This window comes from Pelmatolapia mariae, linkage group LG23 (assembly GCF_036321145.2).
Source record: "Pelmatolapia mariae isolate MD_Pm_ZW linkage group LG23, Pm_UMD_F_2, whole genome shotgun sequence".
Lineage (NCBI taxonomy): Eukaryota > Metazoa > Chordata > Actinopteri > Cichliformes > Cichlidae > Pelmatolapia > Pelmatolapia mariae.
In genome coordinates, this window is record NC_086246.1 from 48,128,316 (window position 1) to 48,145,339 (window position 17,024).

Here is a 17,024-nt window from a genome sequence, read left to right on the forward strand (position 1 = left end):
CTAGACAAAATACTTTACAACTCCACAACGTTATTAGTGCAAAAAACAAAAAAAACCCATCAATGTATTTTCACTTTAGCAAGCAGCTGTTTTTTTATGTGCATTAAAGTTATATAAAATTTTAATAGTGCAAATGCAAATTCCTTGCTGACAGTTTAACCAAAAGGCATTTCCAGTGGAAACTGGCCGACATATCCTCAGCATAACCATGTATAATATCCACAAAACTTAAAAAGAGGTTATACACACACAATACGGTAATATTATGTTGAAGCACAGTACGTATCACTCCGCGAGGCTCCTGCCTACGATAGCCGCAATGCCCCGACAATCCATCAAGCGGTGCGGCTTCGTAGCTTAGCAAAGTCGTACCAAAACATTTGACAGATTTTCGAGCGCTGTGTAGCACATAAAATCGTTTCGAGGTCAGTAAACACAAACAGAATTCATACATAAAGCACACGGGATTATAAGGGGCACTGTTGACTTTCAGAAAAATCAAAGGATTGATTTTAAGTGTGCCGTATTTTCCAAAAAACACAGTAATAACGACGGCCCGCTACCATGCTCTACCAAAAATAGTGCTTTGTTGTGTATCTGACGGACGAAAGCCAAACCAGTTCCACACCACTGAAGTTGCAGCATTTTTACAAACCAGTTCTGATTCAACGATCCGCTTTCACCCTTCTCATTCTCCGTCACCGCCATGCTTTTTCCACCATGTGCGTATGAAAACAAAGGCACTGCGCATGCGCGTTTTACCCATATTCTATCGCCATATTTCATTTTCTTATCGTTCCCCAACATTATACCGGTATTACCGTGAATGGTATGATATGGCCCAGCCCTACCTGTTAGTAAGATTTTATGCATTGTAAAGCCAAGAAGTGTCCTTGGGTCTGCGTGGCCGCTCTGCCGCAATTGATCCATGAGGAAATATGTAAATGAGATACACCTTTCAAAACTCTTTGTAGTACTTTGCTGAAGTTTAAAAGGAGCTACATAAATACAATGAAGGCCATGTACCAAGAAATTGATGATCAGCCTCTAAATCTATTGTTCCTTTAGTGAACTTTATATAAATGGTCTGCAAGAAGCTTGCAAAACAGGATAAAACTGTGCACTTGTTGGCTTCTGCGGATTTACATCAGAAGGATGGTGTCCATGTGCGTCACGATGAACATGTCACCTATTGCAACTTGTCTCATTTTATCATTGTTAGCCAACTTTAATTCAATTTCATTTTATTTATATAGCACCAAATCATAACAACAATCACCTCGAGGTGCTTTATATGTAAATTAAAGACCCTAAAATAATTCAAAGAAAACACCAACAATCAGATGATCACCTGCGAGAGAGCACTTTGCAACAGTGGGAAGGAAGAACTACCTTCTAACAGGAAGAAACCTCCGGCAGAACCAGGTTCAGGGAAGGACAGCCATCTGCTGGGGTCAGGACAAGAATGGAGGTCTACGGCACAGCAGAATTAATTACACATTACAAGGCTTTAGGTACAAAAAACCCAATCAAAAATCATAAACACAGTTGTCTCGGTCATTTTTGAGATCGCAATTATTTAACACAACGACTGCACTTTTGAAACAACAGCATTTGTTGAACATTTGTTAGCAAAAATTGCACTTGTGTTTGTTCATCCTCAGTAAACTGTGTGTGCTTTCCTTGATGACTAAAGTCTCTTTCTATCGTTTTTGCTCTAATCGAATGAAACCTACCACAAGAGTTAGGTTAAGTTCTTAGGTGTAAAAGCCCTGCGCTATTAAGAAAAAGCGTGTGCTGGGTTTAGAAAAGAAAGTGGCACAATAATTGCTTTATTTCCATTTTCTTGTTTACATAATTGCCGACAACTATAATTGTACTTGAATATAAATTCCAATTAATTGCACAATCTTATTAGAAAGTCAAATCATTCCTTGTGTGGGGTCTTTCAAAGGAATTGCTGACAAAAAAAGAAAAGTGTGGAATATTGCCTGAGTTAATTCTGTGTGGCTCTACAGCAAAGTGGTTTGCACGTGTGCCTTACAAGCAAAAAGATCTCTGGTTTGATCCTTGGAGGAGACATAAATCCTTGTAGGGTCGCGTCAGGAAGGACATTTGACATAAAAATTTGCCAAATCAAACACGCCGAGTCACACCCTGTCACTTCTCAACTCAGTTTCTCCACTGGCCCTCTTGGAGGTGGCTTTCCAGTGGGATTGAAACCATGACTCTTACCCCTGACATTCATACATCCACATATTGTGAAGCAGAGGAGGCCCCTAAAATGTTTATGTGTGGCAGACGCCCAGGCTAAACAGGAAGGGACAGGAGACCGTCATTTGGGATTCAGAAATCAGACCTATACCCAAAGGGCGCCCCCTCAGCATGCCTCAGGCTTGCCATTGGTCATACATGATCACTGTTCATAACACCTGTAAGTGACTTCATATAAGTCAAAGCCTCACTGTAAAGGGATTTGTGTTTGCACCTGCAATATCGAGTCTGTGCTCCTGTTTGCAAGTTGACGCATGCTTGGACCTGGTGTGTTGCAACAGTCGTGCCAGTCCAGGCAGCAGGCAGACGGTACACTGTCCATGCAGAGCCTCATGTGTGCGATTCAGACAGAAAAATAAATAGTGTCAGAGGAGGAGAGGAGAGGAAAGCAAGTACGTTTGAAGTCGGGGAGCTGCAGAGTGAACTGAGAGACAGATGAATCATCCAGTTTCAGAAACCTGAACGCACCCTTGTTAAGCAGAGGTAATATGTTTGCGTGTGGCAGCAATAACACAGTTCCGAGACTTGGCTCTGTGTGTACACATACGCTAATGTAACTCTACACACGACTCTGATGACGTCAGATTAGCATTAAGCGTGAGTTTGAGCCTGTGTTTATATATATATGTGTGTGTGTGTGTGTGTGTGTGTGTGTGTGTGTGTCTGTTGAACAAGATGTCTGGTATTGTTTTTTGGGTAGTAAGAGAAATGTAAACAGCGGAAGGTAGTGGCTAAGGGAGAGTGGAAGACCAGAGACGTTCCATGCGTGGGTTTGTGTGTATGCATGGGTGTGCGGTAGAGGGATAATGACATCAGCGGCTGGGCAGGGAATGGGTGAAGGGGCTCTGGTCAGTGTGAAAGTCAAGTCTGTCACACAGACGTTGTGTGACTGCAAGCCACACTCACAACAGAGCACTCAGCCACTGGCAGTGGTTTGAGGGCTGGCTGACGGTGGTCTGCCAAAAGCTGTCAGCTCCGTGGCAGCTTAAACGTTTCAGTGCAGCAATCTGGACTGAGAAAAGTAACAGTCACAGGAAAGGCTGGCATTGGATTTCTACATTAAAAGGTTTCCATCTCAGCCTCATGGCTGTACTAAGTTAATGGTGTGTACTTTTCTACGGTAAATTTAACATTTTAAAGCCAATCAGATGTAGCTGATTGCAATTTTCTCTTTTAAGTGGATTTTCAGTTGCTTTAATTAATTTTCAACAAACTCGGTCACAAAAAAGCCGAGTAGAGAATCCCTGTAATCTGCGATGCAGTTCTGTCTCTTGATCGGCAGTGTGGCTGTGTGCCAGCCCAGTGTGGATGTTGCCAGTTCCAGCAGTGAGACAGTGTGCAGAAATGCCCACCTGTTTCCCTTCCTTCAGTTTTTATATTTATTTATATGAAATGCTACCGTGATAAGTGCTTATTTTGCACGGCTATCAATTTTTGGGAATTTAGCCTTTATTTAAATCAAAACCCAGACAGACAGTTATTTCGCTTAAATGTCGCTTTTCTTGAAGAAAGTTGAGCTTTAACAGAAGCCAACTGCTTATATAGCATTTACATTTTTTTTTTGCTGGGTGGCTTACCAATCTGAACCTAAAGTGACCTACAGAAGCCCAGTAAGTGTTGCTCTGCAGCTGAAGCAATATCCTGACCTTCCTGACTCTTGGAAAGTGTAAAGAATATTCCCCACAGGCATCAGTGAACTATTACTTTTATAGTTTTGTTTCATAAAGTATTTTGGTAAGGACCACCACTGAGCATCGAGGTCCAAATGCAAACTTAGGAATGATGAAATTTCTCGTAGTCCAGGACTCATTGGTTCTTTTTCTCCTTGTCTCAGAGGAGGTGGTCCTTGCTTTTTCTGTAGTCCGTCTTTGATCCCTCTCTCTTCTTTTCCTGCAATTCACTCTCCTGGAACAGACAAAGACTGTCTTCCAACAAACGCAGCCGCTGCCTTTCAGGGCCAAGCGTCAGGCTGTTGAAGGAAAAGTAGACAACCGGAGAGGAGCAGGGGAGCAGTGAGGACAGAGAGGAGAAGAGCGGCAGGGAGAGGAGAGAAGAAGAAAGAAGAGAAGTGAGGGGACGAGAGGAAAGGAGAAGAGCATGCAGTTTCACCCACCCCGGAGGTCTCCGGCAGCCCCCTGCTCTCAGTACCCTACCTCCAGAAGGCCTTATTCAGAGACTCACCTAATGAACACTCCTGCCCTCATTCAGCCCCACAATGGAGCCCTCCACAGCCATTGAGCCTGCTCACAATGGAGAACATCGCCCCAATTAAACCCCAGAGACAATGAGCTGGGGTAGGTGAAGGGGTGGAGGTGTGTGTGTAATATGTGTGCATATATAGGGTCGAGCTGGGAGGTCAGCAGGGTAATGAACAGGCCCAACGTAGTGGATCTCATTGGAGGTCCACTGAAGTGCTGTTGCCTCTGATGTACTATTTGGATCAGTAAGAAGCAATTAGGTGCCCATTGCCAGCACATCCCAAACCTTTGTCCTTCCCCAAGCACATCTAGCATGTGTGCTTACATATGTGTGTTTGAAGTACGAATAGGAAGGAAAGAAGGCAGTGAACGAGGGGAAATCATAAATAAACTGCCTCAAACTTGATTTCTTCAAAACTAAATAAAATGTCAAAGAAGTGTTTCTGTGTTGCGGTTAAAAAATGTCAAACAGTCAACCAGCTGTCAAAGGGTTTTGCCAGATACCAAAAAATAGATTCTCACAGGAGTTGTGCAGTACTTTTACACATATTTTAAGAAGATCTGGCATTCAGACTGTATATGATCAAAAACAGGGAAGATGAGATGAAAAATCGCAAGGTACAGAGACGGAAACTGTGACTGGAAAAAACGGCAAGATCGGTTTAAATTCATATTTAGGGATATGGTGAGGAAAGGGAGAAGAAAGCACAAAACCACACACATAAAAATGTATTAATGTGTCTTGTGCAGGAGGGTCTACGGGCTTCCATAATGTTGTATGTGTAATTATTGACATTGATGCTCAAAATACAGAGTCCGCAGAGACGTGACATTTGACAGAGGCAGAGGCGGGCAGAAAAGCCAACAAAGGGCAGAACAAAGGCAGAAGCTGGGCCATGATAATGCAGCTCAGTGCAGATCCCTCTCATGAATATGGCAGCTGTGGTGGTGACTGCAGTAAAGGCATTAATGTGTGTGTGTGTGTGTGTGTGTGTGTGTGTAAAATACATGTACGTACTGTATTCTACTGCATGCATGCACTAGCATTATGTGCAAATGTGATTTGACCCACAAATAATGTATGTCCTTGCACTTGTGTTCTATGTCACTGACAAGTAAATGTATTACTATATCAAACACAGTGATGTTAAGGCATTTATGTGTCTCTATCTGCCTGTGTTGCTGCCCAGTGGGGCTGAAAAGTCAATCAACTAGTCTGTCAGGAGAGCAGGATGCATATTCTGCACAGGGATCAATACCCTTCACCCCTGAGGCTCTTGCTTAGTCAGTGGGGGTATTGCAAAGCTCCTTAAATCCCTCGTACTTCTCTGACAGCTGCCTGCCGGGGATACTTCTCTAAGTGTGTGTGGGTATATGCCTGAATGTGGGTGCAAGTGTTCTTTTGGACTCTTAATGAAAGAAACACATTAGGTGCAGTGTTATTATTATAATTAATGCTTTTCAGCTTGGTTTTGTCTGCATTGATCTGAAAAATGTAGTTTTAAAGTGGATGTGACTGTGTATTTCAGACCAAGTGTATGTGTGTATTTGTACGTGTGCTTCTCTACCTTCTAATGTTTAATACGTGTCAAATTTCTTTACATTTTTATTTATTTTTGTTTGATTCTTCAGTAAAAATTAATTTTTATATATAAAAATCCACATATCTTTCAGACAGTAAACTAATAGCTTTCTTTGTCCTCATGCCTAGCTTCACTTTATGCTGTTCAGGACTAGCCCCCATACTCTACCCAGGCAGTTTTTGTAGGCGCTAGCTCCACTTTGTTCGGGATCTCATCTGCCCCCAATTTACTTTCCTAGTGACCTCCCAACCCTGACCTATCAGTGCAGCGTTCCTTTCTTTATTGCTGAAAGCCATATTGTTTTCAAATGAAAAAGGGACATAAATACTTGCTAATATTCTAGAGTCTCACTCAAGTGGAACTGAGAGAGTAGTAAATCAAAGGCCAAGAAGAGGAGTCCAACCACTGTGCCCATGTGTGCTGTGGTGAGCTCCCTTTTTTGTGCATGAGAGTGTGTTTTTCTTTGGCTGTCGGGGAGTGTGTGTTTCTACAGAGTGTGGGAGGGTGTTCTCTCTTTCTCTTTTTGTTAATCTCTTAATCTCTGTTGTCTTCCTCACTGGTGTTGCCACAAACCTCCTTTTCTCTTCCTCTCCGGTTCCTAGGAGGCCACAGGAAGAGAGACGTAGGACTGCCGAGGGACGCTGACGATGGTGGTGGGGGTAGAAATTTGGAGGAGCAGGGTGGGTATCATGTTCTCTCTTTCTCTCCTACTACAGATTTATGGGGGCTCAGTCCTTCTCTAAATATTTGCCTTTCCCCCTGTACTGTGGGAGATTGATGGTCTTTGATGTGGGAGGGGTGGCGCAATGGAGGATTGAGGTGCAGAGGCTCAGGGTGTTGGGATGGAGGGTGGAAGGAGTATACGGATAGGTAAAAAGCAGGCTTAAGGCCACAGAGGAGTCTGCTGTTATATACAACTGTGTCACCACAGTGCATGTCTGATATATATTGATGTTACTGACTTATGTGTACTTTTATCGATATAGGCCACCATGTTTTCCCTGTATCCACCATATCTTATAGTCTGAAACATAATATAATCGACGATCTGATGGTTTTAACATAAATGTTTTGGAATAATAGAACAAGGTCTGCCAATTACATCTTCCACTGAGGATTATGTTGGAAAGACCTGAGCAGAACTGCTAATAATAATCCTATCCAGAGTCAGTCATAAGTTACAAAAACATCTGTTATGAAGCTAACTCTCAGTCTTTCCCAATCTCCTTTTGTAAATAATTGGTTTCAGATTCCCAGTTCTGTTTCCAAATCCAGCAATTGTTGCATCATCTGGAGTTAAATTTGTCAGCGACTGTTTGCTTTTTGAATACTGTCCTTGCTTTCGCTCCCCCAACACTAATTGCACACTCACCACAGCAAAGGCCAACTTATCCCAGACAATGATGTTTATATGTATGTAATTTTCGTAACTGCGCAGCATAACAACCCCATTCTCTGTCTTGTTTTCTAATCAGTTCAAATAAATCTTATATAGAAACACAGCCAAAGTAGTAACTGCACTGTGAAAGCAAATAATTGCTTTGGTTATTAGAGCTGAAAGAAACATAAACAAGTAATTTCAGCTATCATGGTGGTGGTGACATAAACTTTTTTTTGGTTGCCTTCTGTGTGCCGCACAACTCTATTTTCGCACTCAACACACACACATGCATGCACATACAAACCCTCCACCCAGTGCACCCTACACATCTCTTCTACTTTTCCCAGTTAACAGCTCAGTGTCAGGGGGTAAGTACTGGGGCCCTGCCTCTGCACCCTGCAGGGGGGGGAGTTTTTAACACACTCACACACACAGACCCCCCCCCCCCCACACACACACACACACATAGACATACATACATACTCTGATTTTCATACCCATACGCAGAAAACACAATATATACTGTAAGTAGAGATGCTTTTCACACACATACATAGGCTAAACTCAGTTCACCTCTGGTTCCTATTTACATCCCTCCTCCCCAGGCAGCTATTGCTTCAGAGCAGTGCTATGTTAGTGACAGGGAAGGAAAAGGAGAGGAACAGAGAGGTCATTCTGATGACTAATGGCAGAATTCACAGGAAACTCCAGGAACATTCTTCCTCAAATTATGCTATTAGCTGCTTTGGGGAGCAGTAAGAGAGAGAATGAGGGCAAGAGCTATGGGGGGGGGACCAGCCATGGATAATATGTGTGTGTGTGGTTGGGAGGAGGGGGAAGGTCTTAAAACAACAGAAATAGAAAGAGAAAGGAACTTGTAGCCGTTTGGCCTCCCCTTCTTTAGCGGAATGCAGTGCAGTGGCATTTACACGTTCACAGTGATTTATTGGCGCTGACGTTCTCCCTCTGTCTCTGTCAATACAGGCCTCTCAGAGCCAGGAAAAGGCCCTAAGCCCAAGGAGACAGTGGGCCTAAGCGATTCTTCCTCTCCGCCTGCACCTGTTCCCTCGGCGGGGGAAATGAGAGCCAGTAATTATGTGTGAAAAGGGCTCTGCCGGATAGCCGGTGTGATAGTGTCAATCCGCTAATGTTTTGTATTGGAGTCTAAATGATCCTATGAACATGAGGGGAGAGCTCTTTGAGGATTTGTGTCAGTGTGTCACATGCAAGCATTTACATGTGTTTGATTTTGCAGTATTGTGTGTGTGTGTGTGTGTGTGTGTGTGTGTGTGTGTGTGTGTGTGTGTGTGTGTCCATGCATTATTTTTATATTTGCTGTGTCTATCTTGGATTTTTTTTCTTATACGTTTCACATAGATTAGAACTAACTGCTTGCATGGGAAGCACCTATCAACTACAACTGTGGAGCCGTGATGTGCTGAAGAGGTGGATCAGGCTCCCAGCAAACAGAAATGATTCAGTGGAGAGGATTCTTACAAGGTACAGGCTGTGTTCAGCTTTTGTCCTGACTTGGTTGCCTATACTGCTCTACCACTCAGTATTAAAACTGTAGCCTATTGTGTGTTGTCAAGTGTTCCTAGGACCACAAAAACTAGTTCATGGTTCCTGTTTCAATGTAAGCATCACTTTTAAGATTCACTTATTTATAATGTGCCTGCTGTACCTGGTGTTATCTCAACCTTAAATAAACCGTCATTATTTAAATTCCTAGTCAGTACAGGAGAGACTTTATCTGTAAGTAATGTTAAATTCATTTTTCTACTGACAGTGTAGTTTGAAGATGCTTTGTTTGGTTCATGTTCATGTTACTGTCAATTACAATTTGTCTCTAAAAAGACACGTTTTAAATGCCTGTAACAACCTGCTTGGCTTAAATTACATTTACTCTCATTTAGATATTTTATAAATAAGTAAATTTTTATTTTTTAATTTCTAATCTGCTATGTTGTATTTTACCAAATTGCCAAAGCTCACTCTTTAAGCTGGCTCTCTTTTTAATCTTTTGGTGTGCATGTGTGCAATGTGGTCACGGTTAGCAAATGTGAACACGGCAAAAACTGCACACTTGGACTAAAATTAGGGATGGTGTCCTCATTGGACTCCCGGGTAACATTACTAATACTATGGCTTAGAGAAAATGTTGTTGTTTTACTAAAAAATCAGTATTTTAACATACCAAAAAGTGACTTATATAAGTGGCTGACATCATTGCTGGCATTTGTGCTTGTGCTGGTGTATTATACATTAGCTAGCTACCTTGTGTTCTATATGCAGTGCCAGCCATGACAGGAACAAATAAAATGCTGAAACTTTGTTTTCCCCTCCCACTCTTTGGGGTTTTTTCATATTCAAAGACTGCTGTGTAAAATATTTGGAAATGCACAGGAGGAATTGACAAAAATGAAAAGGCCAGTTACAATAATGCAATAGATGATTAAATCATAAGCATAAATCCCTGGTGGCCTACATCAAATATACGAAAACTGTTGATCAATCCAGTGGTCTCTAAAGGAGTCCTTGTTAGATGATATTGGGGCGACCGTGGCTCAGGGGGTTGGGAAGCTCATCTGTAACTGGAAGGTTGCCGGTTCCATCCCCGGGCTCTCTGTCCTGGTCGTTGTGTCCTTGGGCAAGACACTTTACCCTACCGCCTACTGGTGATGGCCAGAGGAGCCGATGGCACGATATGGCAGCCTCGCTTCTGTCAGTCTGCCCCAGGGCAGCTGTGGCTACAACTGTAGCTTGCCTCCACCAGTGTGTGAATGTGAGAGTGAATGAATAGTGGAATTGTAAAGCGCTTTGGGTGCCTTGAAAAGCGCTATATAAATGCAATCCATTAATATATGTTTGTGTGTGCGTGTGGTTTTTTTGGGTTTTTTTTTTTGTTTTTTTTACATCGTTTTAAATGATGTAGATTATTTATATATAATTCTGATTAGAATAGAATAGAATTCAACTTTATTGTCACTGCACATGCCACAAGTACAAGGCAATGAAATGCAGTTTGCATCCATCCAGAAAGTGCTTCAGCAATAATATATATATATATATATATATATATATATATATATATATATATATATATATATATATATATATATATATATATATATATATATATATATATATATATATGTATGTTCACATACATATGTGTATATGTATGTGAATAAATTCTTTACAAATCCTACCATGTGTATTCATGGATTTTTTTTTTCACATTCTGTCTCTCACAGTTGACGTGTACCTCTGGTGCAAATTACTGGCCTCTGTCATCATTTTAGGTGGGGGCACTTGCACAATCGGTGGCTGACTAAATACTTTTTTGTCCCACTGTATATATATATATATATATATATATGTGTATGTATGTATGTATATATATATATGTATAAACTCTGGGATACAGGGGAAAAAACAAATAGTTAGGAGGCCTTTAAAGCCCCTGATAATCCTGATGGTAGACAGAGAGGGCAGATACTGCAGGTCTGACTCCACTGGCAGGCTGGTCATGCTGGTAATTCACAAACACCACAGACAGTAAAGCATATTTTTGTTCCATTGGCAGTCAGAACCTGCTTGTTAAGCTGTTGTTTAACTTGTTGGTGCTCAGATGCAGCCATTTAAGATTGAGCTTAGTGCTGAGAGGTATTTGTTCAACATTTAGTACTTGTGTCAGGTATTTCCATCACTTGTTCTCATGGTCACTGTTTTAACTGAGCTCCTGAAAAACTGTATTGACACAGAAACGGATAGAAAAATTTTTGAACAAATCACAAAAAATATATCCCTGGTATCACAAATGGAAAGAAAAATTATTATTTTCTTCACTGAAATACTGACTTTTGCTGTCATCATGGCTGATCTAATAACAGATGAATCTACAAAAGGCTTTGAGCTGTAAATCTGGGTCAGATTTTTCCTGCTTGAGTGTGACTTAAGTTGAAAATGGCTGCCGTGGGAATACGGTCAGCTATTAAATTCCAATTTCTGTCCTCCAGGTAGCAGCCCTGTATACTCAGTAGGCAGAGGAAAGTTGTTCTTTCTAACTGTGGAAGTTTTGATGTCTTGGCAGTGGAAGCTATAGAGTGGGAAAAGATTGTGTTCTCTCACTCATCCATGAGAGAGACAGGGAGACAGGAAAGGTTATTTCAGTTTTGCCAGGAAATCTGTCTGTATTGTGTGTGTGTGCATGCATGCGCACACATGTGTGTGTATGTGTGTGTGTCAACAGCAGTCAGCACATACAGGAAACCACAGAACGCTAACATTTGTCTCCATAAAATGAGGGAAAGGTTTTGCTCCACCTGCCTGATACAGAGAAAATCACAAAGCTCAGTGGTCAGACAAAATAACCAATGATTTCTACAGCCACCACTAACTTTATAAGCCATCTGTGTGTGTGTGTGTGTGTGTGTGTGTCTGTATGAGAGCAACACTGTGTGAGTCATAGCAAGACTGCAGGTGATTGGTCAGGAAGTGGTCATGTTATTATCTCTAATTGAGGGGTAATTGTGGAGCTGAGTTTACCGTACTGTATGTGTTAGTGTGTATGTGTGTGTGAATGTGTATGTGTATCTTTCTATGTGTCTGTGTTTGTGTTTAGGTGTATGCAGAGTGGAAAATTACATCTAGAGTTTAGGCTTGCTGTGATTAAAAACAAAACAGAGTAAACACTGGGATTTAGTGGGCAGCAGTGGGGATGGCTGAACCTTCTGTATCCTGTGTATGTGATAGTGTGCTGCTCTGTGCGATAGCATGCAGCCTTCATACAGGCAGCCAACTGTAATGGGTGTTTATATTGTTGTATTTGATAGATTTATCAGTCCTATAAGTACTACAAGTCCATGCAAAGATGAAGGGGGGAAAAAAAGACGGAGCTTGTCACTAATGATGAACTTATTTTCCTGTAAAACATTTTCATAATGTTTAAACTGCTAGTTTATGTCTATTTATACAGAAAGGGAAATACATTCAGTGGCACTGTCTTTAATCTCAGAATGGTAAAAAAGTCATATATATTATAATTAATATAAGTAAATATATATATATTTATTTAGTGAAGAAATTACATTTTGCTTGCGTTGATTAAAGCATTTAAAACTGCAATTTAACTAATGAAACCTGCAAACTCACCACATTGAAAATAGAACTCTTGTTTTTTTTTTCTTTGCAATTTGACAAACTCGTTAAAGCTCAGGGACGCATTACAAACATAATTTAAAATCAGCGTAGCAGGACGGGGGGATATGGTCTCTTTTTACTATACATATTTTTTTTCACTGTCAAAACACAACACCTTCATTCCCCACAATGCCAGCTAACTGCCAGGAGTTTAATTGGTCTTTCAGATGTGTTATTTCAGTGTCAGTTAATGCAACTTATAGTTGTAGGAATTGCTCAGAGATGAGGTGCGAACTACAAATTACTGGAGATTTTGTTGCACTGTAAGACCAGCGTGCAGGATTTATTCACGTCTAGCGTTGAGGTTACAGAGTACAACCAACTGAATACTACACTTAGGAGAACTTGTAGTAGCAATCACTTCAAATGTGTTAAAATGTAAAAGGCATTCTCTGTATCCAGAATAAAACATTCATTGTAAACTAATGAAAACACAGTGATTTATTGGTACAGGTGATCATACACTAAAGGAAACATACATGTAATTTCTGATAATGCATCCTTTTCCATAACTAATATAAAAGGGGCTTATCCCAGGGGTTGGAGATACACATTGGACATGTTTCTAGTCCATCACAGGGATAACAGATTATGACCCGATGCCAATTTAGAATCAACTGTTATCCCAACAATCATGTATTTAAGCTGTAGGAGAAAACCAGAGTACTCAGAGGAGACAGGCATGCACAGGGAGAAGATTCGTCTTCTTGCTGTAAAGCGACAACTACCCTACCTATCAGTATTATGTCACGTGGCTTGTAGCTTAATCTGCTTTGAATTGTGGGTAAGAAAAATATTATTTTGCATGCAGTTCAGTTGTTATTGGAAAATAAATGTATATTTCACAAAAGTAATTTATAGGACACAGAGTGGTTTGTTTTGGCACCATCGTGGCAGCTTGTGGTTGTTCTCAATATTGTATGTGTTGGTAAGGCTTTTAAGCTCAAAGCACGTTTCAGTCTTTTTTTTTTTTTTGTCCCTGTGGTCAAACTGTCCTGTATTTCTCTGCAGTGAAATGGCCAAAAAGAGTATTTTCAAAAACAGATTGATTGTGTTTTTTTCTTTCTTTCTTTCTTTCTTTCTTTACTCATTCTGTGTCTATGAACTGAAAACCACAAACGCATTTCATTTTTGGTACTCAGCATGAGCAGAAAGAGCTCCCCTTACTGATTGATGCCCCATCTCACTCTTCTTGCCTTCTACTGGTTTGAACCCCCAACCCTCCCCTCTCCAGATAGCTGTCTGTTCTCACCTACTCTGATCAGAGATCTAATTGAGGGCAATCATTCAGATAAAAAGCCCCCTATACTGCTATGTGTGTGTGTAGGGGTGTGTGTGTGAGTGGGGGGCGATCCTCTGCTTCTAACCCATCCAACCCGACCACCTCCCCTCCTCTCTCACTCTCTCCACCACCATTAAAATGCCATGCAGCTCTCTCGACCCGTCTACCTTACTATCCCCCCAACAAGCTTTTTGTGTGGCACTGAGAAGAGGCACTGAGGCTAAGAGAGAGTGAAAAAGAGAGAGAGAGATGAAAAAGAGGCAGGCCAGCTTCTGTTGTTGACTGGTACCATTGTGTCGGACCTCTGGGAGCACCTCCTTAACATCAGGAGATCCAGAGTGCTTCCAAAAGCGCTCTACTTTTAACTCCTCTTAGTCCACCCATCCTGTCCACCCGCCCACCGGCATCCGCCCACAAATAATGACCCCACTCAGGCTCCAACCTGTATCAATGATGTTTGATTATTCATTTTCATTTATTTATTGATTTATTGTGCATTTTGTCCCCAATCTGCTGTATCCAGGCTATGTACACAGAGACTCATAAGTAGAAAACAGCTGCTGTGCAATTCTTAAAGCTCATATTGAACTGTGACTGTTCATGTTTAATTAAAATGGTCTTAAAGGGCATTCATTCATTCAGTCATTCATTCATTCATTTTATGTCTGTTATTGATCGTATGAAGTATTTGTTATGGTAAAATACACCATAGTACGTATAAGAAACTTTTAAGTGTTATTGTTCTTGAAAATAAATAGTAAGGTTGGTTATCCTACCACCGCCAACCCTTATGGCTCCTTCCATAGGGGTTGGCCCTCAGGAAGGCAGACCCATGTGGCTGAACTTAGTCAGGCAACTCACACAGGAGGACTTTTAACTTGAAGAACCTTGGGCAAGATACAGAACCTAAGTTATCCCCAATGCATCCCTCAGAGTGTGAGTGTATGTGAATGTCATTAAAAAGCACACCTAGAAATAAAAGATTGTATGAATGTTTGCGTGAATGGGTGAATAGTAAGAAAGCACTCAAGAAAGTGCTCAAAGTAGAAAAGTGCCAGTCAATTTATAATGTAGGGATCTGACAGGCACATAAATCCTTCCACCATGTAACGGTGGCGATTCATAAAGTCAGATGACAAGGCCTTGGGAGTCCAGTTCTCAGTGAGTCAAACTGGCTTTTGGGGTAGTGAATACCACGTCTCTGGTGCGGGAAAGAAACCCAAATACTGGTCACATCCAGTTTGGTTCCAGAACCCTTGCTGTGCATTAAACCTATCTATGTCATCTACATCAAGGAGAAGTGACATGTATGTCCCATGTTGGTGACTATACTTTGGGGGGGTTTTTGGGCTCTGGCTGTGCTTATTATGAATTTATGTTCTGCACATTGCGAACACTCAGTAGCTCCATAGAGAAGCCTGCTCAAGACTACTTAAATCTTAGAAACACAAAAGCTCACCAAAGCAATAACCTTTTTGGAATTTCTTTAAACTGCAAGATACTGAAATATTTGCAGTGCAAATTTTCTTTAAGCTTGAGCCACAGACTTCAACTACAATGATACTGCGCATCTTTAAATATTTGCAGCTATTGCAAAATCCCTCAACATGAAGAGCAACCTACTGTCCCCTTTCAAGCTCTTTTCTGTCTCTATATCCATTCACCCAATAAGAGCCAGTGAGGGTGTCATTGTTCTACAGCTGGTAGTGCGCCTCCCTGAGCAGAGGAACACGGGTAGGGGGGCAAAAGGGGGTATGGGGAGACTCAAAGGGTAATAGGGTGAGACAGGCTGTTGTCGAGTGATCTAACCCCATTTGGCACCACTTTGCTCCACAGTCCTGTTTATATTAAAGAGTGCAGGAGTTTTCTAGTTCTCCAACTCTCCTTTTCAGGTGCTTTCAGTTGTTTTTCAAGAAGTTTTATTAGCATGAGATCATTATATTTTTTGCATTAGTTATGCTTTGCCTGAGTTCCTTCAATACAATATCATGACACACATGGTTATATCATAAATGTTCTAATTTAACCCCCTAAGACCCGAACTCTTTCGTGGCATGCATGCTTGGGACCTGATGAATGTAAAAACAAAGAATTACCAGATATTTTTTTTTTACCTGATTTTTGTTTCTGAGAAAAACGAGATCCACATAAGATGATATTCGTTTTAAATTTCGATAGAGCAGTGGCAGTATAATATCCTCTTAAGTGGAAATCAGGCCCTTGTAGAGCAAATTTTTTTATTTTGGTCCCAAAACGTGATATCCACATATGTGGACGCCAGGTCCTAGGAGGTTAAAGAAAAAAAAAAGGCTTTCGAAAAATATTTTGTTTAACTTGTGCCAGTGATAAAGGTCTTTCAGAGGAATTGTGTCAGTCTTTGTTCTCAAAACTGGCACAACTGGTTTGATGTAGCTAGAACGCTAAATTTCATTTGACCTTGAACTCGGGAACCATAAGACCTCCTATTTAGACACTGTGAAGTTAGTACCTGGCTTTTTAAAAAAAATAGTTTTGCTTATTTCGTGTTGTGTGTGCGCCTTGTTTGTGTTAAGTCATGTGCAAGTCAGAGAAATAGACAAAGAAAAATAGGGAAAATAAAACCGGAGGAATGTCTGAGGTAAAAAATCCATGTTGGGAAACGGTATTCTGCATTCACTCACGCTATAGTTGGCAGATGCAAGAGGACTAAGTAGAGCCGAATGAAAGTTCTACTTTAGCCGTAATGTGATTTGGATCCTTGGCTTGTTCTGTGGGTGGCTACTGTACTTGGTGTAATGTGGTTTTATGTGTGTCTGTGTGTGGTGGTGGTGTTTGGCACAGTGGGCTGGTGAGCAATCCATCCAGAAGACCCCTCTCCAGCATCAATTAATTCACCAGCTCTCTCCACTTGCGGCTGTCACCCAGGTTTATCCGGCTCTCTGCTGCAGCCAACACACAAGCAGGGCAAACATTAACATAAGTAAGCTCTCTGTCAACTCTCCCCTCTCTATTTCTCTCTCTCTTCTTATATTGGCCTCTCTTCTGCATTCTCTTTTTCCCTTTTCTCTCTCTGTTGTTCGCTGTGTCTCTCTGTCTATCCAGCAGGGACAACATCATTGTCA